This window comes from Balaenoptera physalus (genome assembly GCF_965194825.1).
Source record: "Balaenoptera physalus genome assembly, chromosome: 2".
In the NCBI taxonomy this organism is placed as follows: domain Eukaryota; kingdom Metazoa; phylum Chordata; class Mammalia; order Artiodactyla; family Balaenopteridae; genus Balaenoptera; species Balaenoptera physalus.
Genome location: NC_138883.1, coordinates 127,316,301 through 127,329,026, shown reverse-complemented (window position 1 = coordinate 127,329,026; position 12,726 = coordinate 127,316,301). Strand labels below are relative to the sequence as shown.

The following is a 12,726-nucleotide window of genomic DNA, read 5'->3' as shown; positions in this document are numbered from 1 at the left end:
TGTATGTTATTTGTTGCTTTTCCCTTCTGGCTTTTAATATTTTTTCTTTGTATTTAATTTTTGTTAGTTTGATTAATATGTGTCTTGGTGTGTTCCTCCTTGGGTACACACCTGTATGGGATTGCCTGCACTTCCTGGACTTGCTTGACTATTTCCTTTCCCATGTTAGGGAAGTTTCCAGCTATTATCTCTTCAAATATTTTCTCAGGCCCTTTCTTTTTTTCTTCTTCTTCTGGGACCCCTATAATTTGAATGTTTGTATGTTTAATGTTGTCCCAGAAATCTCTGAGAGACTGTCCTCATTTCTTTTCATTCTTTTTTCTTTATTCTGTTCCATGGCAGAGATTTCCACCATCCTGTCTTCCAGGTCACTTATCTGTTCTCTGCCTCTGTTATTCTGCTATTGATTCCTTCCAGTGTATTTTTCATTTCAGTTATTGTCTTGTTCATTTCTGTTTGTTTGTTCTTTAGTTCTTCTGGGTCTTTGTTAAACTTTTCTTGTATCTTCTAGATCTGTGCCTTCATTCTTTGAGATCTTGGATCATCTTTACTATCACCACTCTTAATTCTTTTTCAGATAGATTGCTTATCTCCTCTTAATTTAGCTGTTCTTCTAGATTTTTATCTTGCTTCTTCATCTGCGGCATAATTCTTTGTTGTCTCATTTTTTCATATTTACTGTGTTTGTGGTCTTCTTTCCACAGGCTGTAGGATTGTAGTTCCTCTTGCTTCTGGTGTCTGCCCCATGGTGGGTGAGGTTGGTCCAGAGGCTTATGCCATTATCCCCTTGATAGGGAGGTTGATTGGCATTGTGGTGATCAGAGCCTGCCCTGGATATTGAGCAGGGCTTCCACTTTTTCCTGTGGTTGTCACTGTCCTGTCAGAGGTGGCATCTGCTCCCTAGTTGTTGGAGTAGAGGCCCCCAGATCTGTTTCTTAGCTGTGTTTCTGATCTGTGTTGTGAGTTAGGCAGTATTGGAGCACTCCCACTAGGAAAGAATCTACTGAGTGTTCCTCCTCTGGAGCTGTTGACCTGTGAATGTGCTGAGTTGTGTCCCCTTTCATGCGTTGTGTGGACTCACAAAGTACACTGTTGTTGACACTGCTCTCGGTCCTGCCTTAACTATGGGTATGCCAGTAATTGGCCCTGGTGACTCTCAGGCATTGTTTTCACCCAGCCACTGGTGGAGGTCCACTGAGGTCAGGTCACAGGACTGCAGTTCTCGTGCACCTAGACTCTCTGTGGGATCTTCTTCTTCTGATTTACCCACTTCCTGAGTGGTGAAGCCTCATTTGGCCTCCATGTTGAGTAAGCAGCTGCCCAGTCTCCCCAGCTAGCACAGTGGAGGCAGTTGAGCTCCTAGGTTCCTTCACGTGGCTCCACTGCTGGCCCAACCAGCACAGTGTGTCCTGCCTTTCCTTACAGACTTGTTGCTCCTGCCTGGGTCTCAGTTTCATCTCTGCCCTATACATTGCATCCCCCAAATTCAAATTATACTACTTCTGTAGAATGCCCAGCCTTTGCACCTGCACTTCTCTTTACCAGGAATGAGTGCCCTTTCTCCTTTCTTTGATAAGTAAATTTATACAAATATAATTTGCATAAAAAATGGGCTCAAGTGGATTCTAGACCTAAATGTAGGAGCTAAAACTATAAAACATTTAGAGGAAAAAAAAAAAAAAAACCCATAGGACTATATCATCCTGATCTTGGGTTCAGTAAAGATTTCTTGGATGTGACATAAAAAATCCAAGTGATAAAACACTGATAATTTGTACTTTGTCAAAATTGAAAACTTCCACTCTTTGAAATACTACAACAAGAATGAAAGACAATCCACAGCCAGGGAAAAGGTATTTGCAAAGCATATAAGTGACATAGAACTTATATCTAGACTACATAAAGAATTCTTATATCTTAATGAGAAGAAGAAAAACAAATTTTAAAAAATTGGCAAAGATTCTGAACAGACCTCTCTCAAAGAAGTTAGTGAATGGCCAATAAGCCAAAGAAGAGACAGTCAGCATCATTAATCTTTAGGGGTATGCAAATTAAAATCACAATGACATGCTGTTCTGTACCTACTAGGATGGCAATAATTTAAAAAAAGAAAACAGCAGATGTTTGCAAGGATGTGGAGAAATTGGTACCCTCCTGCATTGCTGGGGTGACTGTAAACCAATGTGGCTACTTTGGAAAAACAGTTGGGCAGTTTCCCATGTCAGTTACCATATGATGCAACAGTTCCACTGCAAGATATGTACCCAAGAGAAATGGAAATATTTGTCCACAGATGCTTGTACATGAATGTTCATAGCAGCACTAGTCATAATACACCAAAAGTGGAAATAACCCAAACATTCACTGATAAATGTATGAACAAACTGGCTTATCCATACTTATAATAAATATTTGCACTAAGAAGAAATGAAGCACTGATACATGCTACACATAGATGCTCCTCAAAAACACCATGAAGAGTGAAAGAAGCCTGGCAAAAATACTACACATTGCGTGGCTCCATTTGTATGAAATGTCCAGAACAGGCACATCTATAGAGACGGTAGATTATTGCCTGCTTAGGGTAACAGACTGTGAACAGAGAGCCACTATACATGGGCACATGGTTTATTTTGGGAATGACAGACCTGTTCTAGAATTAGACTGTGGTGCACTTTGTGAATTTACTTAAAAATATTTAATTGTACCCCAAAACAAGTGCATTTTTTTGGTATGTAAATTATATCTCACTTAAAGCTATTAAAGTAGATCTCATTATTTGGTAGGGTAATATTGAAATGTGGAAATAAACTTTAAATAAATTCTTAATGAAAATATCAGGCGTGTAAATGTGGTTTAGTTTCTGTTAACAAGTAATTATCTTTGGGTACACACATCCTCACATGTGCGTGCATGCACGCACACACACACACACACACACACACACACACACACACACTCCAGAGCAGAAGAACGACAGAGAGTCTGTGCCTCAGAAGAGAAACAAGGGTGACCTTTCTTCTTGTCCTCATAAGTTTATGTTTTATTGGAGAAATAAAGAAGTAGAAAAAGAAAATGCAATCAATTCTCATTATTCACAGTAGTTTTCTTCTATAAAGCTGCCACAAACACTGAATTAGTGAATATTGAACCACTGATCCTAAAGGAAATAGAGGTTAGGTACCTGCAAGCCTCTGGTCACAACACTTTGCTGTACACCTGAAACTAACACCACATTGTTAATCAACTATACCTCAATATAAAATAGAAATTAAAAGAAAATAGAAACACACATAAAGGAAAGTTATGTATTCCTTGTTTGATGAAAATGTTGTGACCAAGGGTGGCATTTGATTGGAGATATTAGAGGTGTTTTAAATTTTTTCTTTTTAGCTCATTTTCTAGTTTTACTAGAAAACTATAGATTTATAGTTTAATCTATAGATTTACTATAGATTAAAATTGTCTTGCAAATGCCATCACAAGCTGATTAGATAGAATTGCCTCTCATTGTTGGCCTGCCTTCTACTTAATGCTTCCTTCACCACCCCACCCCGCCCCGTACAAACCATCACGAAGATGCTGTTGTTTTATTGCCTAAATTTCTCCCAAACACATTCACTTCTTTCTTTTTTTTTTTTTTGGCGGGAGGAGGCATTTTGTTTATTTAAAAGTGTATTTGAAATGGCCGGGGAATATTTACTTTTTCCTCCCCATATAGCATCATGTAAGTTTAAGGTGTACGATGTGATGATTTGATATGCATATATATTGCGAAATGTTTACCACAATAAGGTTAGTTAATACATCCTTCACCTCACATGGTTACCATTCTCTTGTTGTGGTGGTGAGACTATTAAAACTCTACTCTCATAGCAATTTTCAAGTACACAGTACAGTGTTATTAACTATTATTCATTAAAATCACCATGCTGTACATTAGATCCCTGGAACTTATTCATCTTATAACAGGAAGTTTGTACCCTTGGACCAACATCTCCCCATTTGCTCCATCCCTCAGCCCCTGGCAACCATCAGTCTGCTCTCTCTGTTTCTATGATTTCAAAGTTTTTAGATTCCACATATAAGTGAGGCCATATAGTATTTGTCTTTCTCTGTCTTGAATTATTTCACTTAGCATAATGCTCTCAAGGTCCATGATGTTGTCGCAAATGGCAGGATTTCCTCCTTTTTATGGCTGAATAATGTTCTACCCTGTGTGTGTGTGCATGCGTGTGTGTGCACCGCATTTTCTTTATCCATTCATCTTTCAATCTTAAGTTGTTTCCATATCTTGGCTGTTATAAATAATGCTTCAGTGAACATGGGCGTGCAGATACCTCTTTGAGATAGTGATTTCATCTTCTTCAGGTATATACCCAGAAGTGAGATTGCTTGATCATATGGTAGTTCCACTTTTAATTTTTTGAGGAACCTTTATACTATTCTCAATAGTGACTGTACCAGTTTACATTCCCACAAAGTGCACCAGGGTTCTCTTTTCTCCACATCCTTGCTAGCATTTGTTATCTCATTTTTAAAAATTTTTTTAGGTATTCTAATGGCATTCACAATTTTCTCTTGCCATCGCCACCCTTCATGGACTGTGGCAGTATGTTTGTCTGCTTGTAATGGCTTGGGCTGCCATTACAAAGCACCACAGACCAGGTGGCTTAAACAACAGAAATGTATTGTCTCACAGTTCTGGAGGGTGGAAGTCCAAGATTAAGGTGTCAGCAGGATTGGTTCCTTCTGAGGGCTGTTAGGGAGAATCTGTTCCATGCCCTTCTCCTAGCTCCTCATGGTTTACTGGCAATCTTTGGTGTCCCCTGGCTTGTAGAAGAATCCCCAGTCTCTACCTTCAGGGTCACAGCTGTTCTCCCTGTGTAGTGTCTGTGTCCAAGTTTCCCCTTTTTATAAGGGCACCAGTTATATTAGACACTGACAGTGTCTTATTATCCTTTTGAATTCCCTCTCCTGTGTATGGGCAATGTCATACAGGAATGTTTGTTGGATAAATTCATGAAAAAGTAACAAAGGAGTGAGAAAGTTGTACCTTGGAGTCCAGACCGAGTTACCCACAGGCTGCTCCCAGCCCACAGCCTGTTCACGTCACAGGCTGTTCATCCCTGCAGGGTGAACCTCTGCAGCACACTTGCTTGTCATCATTAGACCCAGAGGATGTGTGTTGGGTCCCATGTTGGTTCCAGCATGTCCCCATGCTCAGCAGGAGTGCAATGGCAACAGCACTGACCTCGGTGTGCTGCGAGGGAGTTAGAAGACACCATGGGAAGAAAATTACTCCTGCCCACAGCTGAAGACTACACTTCGGCTGAGTCCTAAAGCTGCTGTTTTCGGAGTTTGATCTAATGAGTGATTCTGTGCTTAAGGATTTAGGGTTGCTTGGTGGATGTGCTCACAATGGGCTGGCCATCTCTTATTAAAGGATAGAAAAGGAAAGACAGACCTTTGAAAGATTTTGATGAGAGAAAAGATGGGGCTTGAACAGAGACTCTAAATAAAAATGTCGCATGTCTTGTGAACTGAATCCATAACAACTATTTATTTTTATAAGCTTGGTGAGGCAAATGTAGTAAATAAATGAATATAAAATGATGAATGAATGAATACAGTGACTGAATAATTCCATGAATAAATGAATTGATTTAATAAATGCCTGTCCACTGACTAACTGATAATCTTTCTTGCAAATAACCCACAATATTTAAAAATTACATATTGGTATGGCTATCTATTACTGGTTTGGGGGACATATCCAAATATATGTAAATAGACATAGAATAACACCTAGGCTATTTTTAGTGTGAGATAGTGATCCAAAGTGTCCTTTATGTTTCTTGTTCCTTTTGTATGTGCGTCTTGCTGTCAGCTGTCCTCTGTCAGCCAGGGAGGCTAAGTTCACCTGGCACCGGTCCCTGCCATGAACTGGTGGACAAGTAGGATGAAGAAATCGTCACCCACCCTTGGGCTCTTCAGGTGTGGCTCCCAGCCTGTGCTGATAAAACTGACCAGAAGGGGAGGTGAGCTCCCTCACAGATCCAGTGGCTTTGGTCATGGGCAGTTGAGGGGCAAAAATATAATTCTGGAAACGTTAACTCTGACCACCAGTTTGTATTCCACAGGACATTCTGGCCCTGTACCCCAGTGCCCTTGTCCTTTGGCGTAATCTTTGAACCTCAGCTATGCCAATTTCCTTTCCTCCTTCTTTACCCTCATCTGGCCAGACCCAGAGGGAAGGAACCCCTGAAAAGTGAGGTCGCTGGATGGCTCTGTCAAGATGCTCCACAGAACCTCCTGACACCCGCTGCAGTTCTGGGAAGTCATCTTGTGCAGAGACCAAGTTCAGACGTTAGTTCTCTGGCTCCTGTCCTCACTGGAAGGCACTCAGATCATCACAGTAGTCATTCGTAAAGGTAAATTTGATAATGGGCTGAGAAGTAAGTCTAAGGATCTTTTAGGTCACAGTACTGTTCTGGTTAACTTGGTGCAGATGGCCTCTTTGGGTTGCGGGGTTGAATTTTGAGTCAGAACATAGCAGGAGAAAACCAAAAGGAGAGTAGCTTTTGTGAAATCACACCCTGTACATTTTAAGTGACAACAATTTCACAGCTTTAAAGGTGAATGTAAAGCAAGTGGATCACAACTGATTAAATTACCAGCTGTTAATTATATTGCCAGTTATAAATTATAAACTCGAATTCTGATTAACACAGCAACTAATTGATCGACATCTTTGGTTACGTTATAACTGAATTGGGCACGCACAATTCCAAACTCCTCGGAAGGAAAAATGTCTTTACAAGCTGTGTAACATAGTGGCTGAATCCTAGTTGTGGGATTTCTGAGAAAGCCTGCAGAGGAACGAGAAACATAAAGGACACTTAGAATTATTGTCTCGCACTAAAAATAGTCTACCTGCTATCCAACATGAGCAAGTCACATATGGAAAACCTGTATTTTAATATCCAACATTACTCGCAAAATCAGGAAAATGTACAATTAACTTGACAGTTGATGTTCTAACCAGCACCTTGGTGAACAGAGACCTTTTGCTACTTTAAATCTCCATCTGGCTGCTACAAAAAAATTTGCTTTCAATGGCTAGAGTCAGGTTGGCTGGTCCACAGCTCTGTGTCATGACTCCTTTGGACTCATTTGAATATGAATAGTGTCAGATATTTTGTTTAACAAGATCACACTGCCAGTGGAGGGAGAGCACTTGCTTTCTTCAAACAATGTTCTTCCTTAGGAATACTTTAAGAGTTCTTATTTATTTACTATTTATTTACCAACTTCCAAAGCAAAACATGGGCATTTTAACAGTCAAAACCACCCTTTCACAATTCCTGTTGGCGCCATAGACACTTCACCTTCTCTTCATTAATTCTAAATCTTCCACGTGTATGCCTGGGTTGTGTGCATGAGCAGTGAAAGGGAATAATTAGAAACATCTGTTTACATTTACCAGGAGCAGATATTAAAAGAATTAAATTAAGCATAATCATCACACAACAGCTTAAAAAACTCAATATATGAGAATGTCTGAATACCATGAGAGTGCTATATAAATTTCTATATAAATACACTATATGAATGCATCACTGTGTGAATACACTATATGACATAAAAAGATCTTTCATTAAATGATATAAATAGCAAGCAAATTTAACATGTACTAAATAAATATTCGGGAATATTCATTTCTATTATTAATTTACTGAACAGCCCGCCAGTGTGGTGTTTGAAGGTAATGGCACATGTTGGGTTGATGACTGTAGTTATTTATGGCATCAGGGCCTGGAACAAGGCAGAACATCCATGCTCTGAGGCAGCCCTCAGACACCCACGCTGCAGCCCCGTCAGAGACCTGTGGTTCTAGGGCCCTGACCCACGTCTCCCCGTTGTCATGTCAGCTGTTGCCATGGAGCTGCTGGGTTTTGTTCAGAGCTTCTTGAAGTGGTTTGCAGTGAGACTGTCCTAGCATCCACCTGAATCTGAAAGCACGTGGGAAGGTTGTGTTCTTGCAGTTGGCCCAGCACAGACTCTGCTCTCCACGGCAGTGCACGGCTAAAGCTGTCCACATGCTGCCTTTTGGTACACATGTGTCTGCTTTCTAAATATAGAAGGAGAGTTTCCTGATTTTAATGAAATTAAAAGGTTCAGTATAATTTTAAGTCAAAATAATGATCAGAATATGAACATGCAAAAATAAGAATTGCACAAGGAGCTTTTTAAAATTACCAGCACTGGGTCTTACCTCCTGCAATTCTGATTCAGTGTAGCTGAGGTGGGCCCTGGAATTGCATGGGGCATAAGGAAAGAGAAAGAATAAAGATGACAAGGTACAACCAGATGGAGCAGTCACGAGCTCAGGTGGCTGAGGAGAAAGTCAGTGCTCAGAGGGATACCCGGCCTGCAGGTAAAAATGAAGAGTTAAACATCTTAGGAATAAATGAGCTCACCCTGGAAGAGAGGAGGAAGGGGGCAGGGCAGGGATGAGCCTAGACAGGCGAGCCTTGAGACCTGGATGAGGGGGGCTGGCACCGGAGCCCTGAGCCCACAGCCAGTGCAGTAGAAAGGCCAGGAAAGTGTCTCAGAGGCTGAGCAGTGTCCCGAGAATGGGCTTCAGCCCTGCTGCAAGCTGCTTAGATAGTCAGATGAGGGCAAAAGAGTGCCCTCTGGAGGTCATTAGGCAACCTTGCTGGGACTGGGTTGGAGATGGAAGCAAGTCCCAGGTGAATGATGAAGGGATAAATTCTAAAGAACTCTCAGTATAAAACCATTAGAAAGGGTGAACAAATCATAACAAACATCATTTAAATGTGTCACTTAATTCACAGAAAAATAAGAGAAAGCCCCAGGAGCCACAAAAAAAGGACAGAGATTCTATTTGGAGAGAAAGCTGAGGATGAAAATGTTGTAAGCTGAACTTGAGGACCTGGGGTCATTTGCCCTATATAACCAAGTGGCTTGAGGTTAGTGGTCAGGCAGAAACAGAGAGACTAAAGAATTCCACAAAGCAGAGAGTTAAAATTGTCTTTATAGAGCAGCACACTCAGGGGCTACACACCCATTGGAAGGGTGGTCTAGAAAAAAATTCCCCCACTATCAAAGGGTGATAAGAAAATCTCTGTCTCACCTGGGCCTTAGGTAGCATGGAAAACATCTGCCCTGAGAATTTGTATCGTATACCTGTACTAATCTCGATTTGGGGTTTGACTTAAAACTGCGGAGAAATTTTCACTGAAAGTGATCCAAAGTTATCAACCAATCTGGAACATTGGATGAAAGCACATGCAGATCTTTTATAAAGGGACACACTGGCAACCCAGTTTACATAGAACTTCTGCTTATTATTCAGCAAATGTTTATGAAATTCTCTTATGTGCTGGGCACTGTCCTAGCACTGCGCTGCGAATAGATCGGTGAACAAAACAGACAAACGTTCCTGTTCTCATGCAGCCTACATTCTAGCATGGGAGAAAGGAAGTAAGCATAATAAATAAATATATCAAACAGAATATAATCAAGGTTGACAGGAAGGGAGGGTGCAAGGGATGAAGGTTGCCATTGTCAGAGAAGGCTCATTAAAAATGTGAATTTGAGTAAAGACTTGACTAAGGTGAGGAAGTCAGCCAGAAGGTTATCTAGGGAGAGAGAGTCCCAGGCAGAAGGAACAGCTAATGAAAGTGCCTACGGTGGGATAGCGCCTGGGTTGTTTGAGGAACAGCCAAGAGGGTATTGTTGCTGAGGTGAAGTTAGCAAAGGAGATGAGGTCAGAGAGGTGGTAAGTGGGCCAGAGCACAACTACATGGGCTTTACTTCCATAAAATAAGGAGCCATTGTATGGTTTTGAACACAGGAGCAAATGATCTGACTTAAATTGTTAAAAAGTCACCTGTTGAGAATTGGAGCATTGGAGAGCACAGGTGCAGGGAACTGGTCTGTAGGCTACCAGGGAAGGGTGTATAACCAGGGGGCCAGCCACAGCAGTGATGAGGAGTAGCTGGACCACAGTCTGCTTTTCATGTGGACTCAACAGAATTTCATACGGACTGATATAGAATGTGAGAGAATAGATGAGTGAAAATGACTGGAGATTTTGACTCAAGTAACTGTAAGGACAGAATAGCACCAAGTGAATGGGAAAGATTATAAGTGGATCCGTTTTGAGGGTAACATTAGCAGTTAAAGCTGGATGTGTTGACTTGATTCTAGAGTTTGATTTAAAAATTGGGTTGGAGAATAAATTTGGGAATTCTAAGCATACAGGTAGGATGTAAATCCATGCAGCTAGAAGAGATCACTAAGGAAGTGAGTGCAGAGAGAAGGGACCAGGGTGTGGTCAAGTGAGTGTGTAGATGGTGGCACAGGGAGAGCAGTCCTGGGCTCTCTAGCATTAGGAAGAAAAGGAAGAATTAGAAGGAGTAGCAAAGAAGATAGGCCAGTTGGACAGGAAGAAAAGCAGGAGAGTGTGTGTCAAGAGCAGTGATGGGTCTGGGATTTTGCCCACAGCTTTCATGGATTCTGGAAGAAGACACAAATATGAGTCAAAGACAAAGGACAGTTGACTGCTCACAACTAGGGCCAGCTACATGATTTGTGGGGCCCAGTGCAAAAAGCAGGAACACAAATGCATAAAGGATACGTGGTGCGCGCGCGCACACACACACACAATGGAATACAACTCAGCCATAAACAAGAATGAAATTTTGCCATTTGTAGTGACATGGATGGACTTGGAAGGTATTATGCTTAGTGAAATAAATCAGATAGAGAAAAGCAAATACTGTATGATATCACTTACATGTGAAATCTAAAAAATACAACGAATTAGTCAATATATAAAAAAGCAGCAGACTCACAGATATAGAGAATAAACTAGTGTTTACCTGTTGGGAGAGGGAAGTGGGAAGGGGCAAGATAAGGGTAGGGGAGTAAGAGGTACACACTATTACGTGTAAAATAAGCAACAAGAATATATTGTACAACACAGGGAATATAGCCAATATTTTATAATAACTACAAATGGAATATAACCTTTAAAAATTGTGAATCACTATGTTGTACATTTGAAACATATAATATTATAAATCAACTATACCTCAATTTAAAAAAAGTTTTAAAAAAGCAGGAACAAAGTGTCATTCATCTCCTATCTAAAGGGTAGCACTTGGTTTCTCCCTCCTTGAGCACTATACTTGATTAATTGTATGAAACCCTGCATTATGGTTTCTTTCCAGCTACCCAGGCTATGATTATAATATCCCAGAGGATAGGATTGCTTCATGTAGTTCCTTGCAGAGATGCCCTTCCAAATATTTCTGTTGAAATTAATAATAATTTTAAAAAAACTATCAAGCCAATATTTTTCAGTTATATGAAGTGTGATGTTGTGAATATTGTGATTTGTCTAATAGCAATAACCTAACAAGTTCTGGGTAGAAACCAGAAATACACATGATCTCAGAAATGAATGGACTTGCTATCTAAAAATAGCATGTCTTCTTAGAAACTGAAAGTACTTTAAAATGTGTGGCATCACTAGTCCACATGACTTGTCTTTGAGGAGCGGAAATCCAGTGTTAAATCTTGATATAGAGGTACATGTATAAAATCAAAGTGCATTTGAATACCCACAGTATAAGTTTATAGGAGGGGTTCTTGGTTTAAAATGGAAATATTCATCCTCTATTTTATGATAAATAGATACCCTTCTTTCTGCTGAAACTTTTTTTTTTTTTTTGCCTTATTGCTCTCTTGAAGGGATTCAGAGTGACACTCAGTTCAGCAAGTCTAATAACGAGAACTCTATAAGCCATGTAACCCAAGAGATGACCATGACTATTTTAGAATGTAGAATTCTTAACCTCATGGTCATCTGTAGGCACTGTACTCAAGCAAGGGAAGAGCACAGCGGCTTGAGAAATGCCACACAACCAGAACGTGGACAAATCACTCACATCTTCAGGTGTAATATTCTCCCAGTTTGAGTATCTTTCAGATATAAAGGTTTTGAAGGCAGCTTGCACAAGCAATATGACTGTTTCTCACAGCCAGTTCTTGGAGCACCTTTGCATAAATGACATATTTGAGTCATTGCATCCTCCTTGGAAACCTATTAATCAAAGATAGTTGCTGGAAAATAAAACTATGTATCTGATTATGCACACACACACATGTTGCAGACTATATATATATATGTGTGTGTAAATATATGTATATATATATATATATATATATACATATATATATATATGTATGTATGTATATATATATATATATATAAAATTTCCTGAACAGTTTGGTGTCTTTAATGAATGTTATTCAGATAAATACTCATTTAAAATAAAGCAGAATATGAAATGACTTCTCCCCAGTTTATAATACATTCCAAAAGCTCATTCATACAATATTTGTGCTGAGTTAGAACATCTGTTCCCATATGGAGTGTGAGACATTTGGTCATCTTGTATATTCTTCTGTTTAACCCATAATATATCTGAGGTCTGGTGTTGGACTCAACCTACTCCAGACACCATAGGTAAGCATTCTTCTGAGGTGCAGTTTGGGAGTCCAGGAGCTCATCTCTAATCCATTGTCATGGGGACACTAGTGGAAACACTGCCCACCCTCCTACTGCTGCTGCTGACTCATGATCCAGTTCTAGATGTGGAAGGTATTTAGGAAATAGGGTCAACAGAA

At 40.1% G+C, this 12,726-nt stretch overlaps 1 protein-coding gene across 2 annotated transcripts in view; it reads left to right on the top strand.

Annotated features, from left to right (window-relative positions):
• GABRB3 (gamma-aminobutyric acid type A receptor subunit beta3) overlaps positions 1 to 12,726 on the top strand; it is a 250,372-nt gene that overhangs the window by 144,292 nt on the left and 93,354 nt on the right. The window lies entirely within an intron of this gene.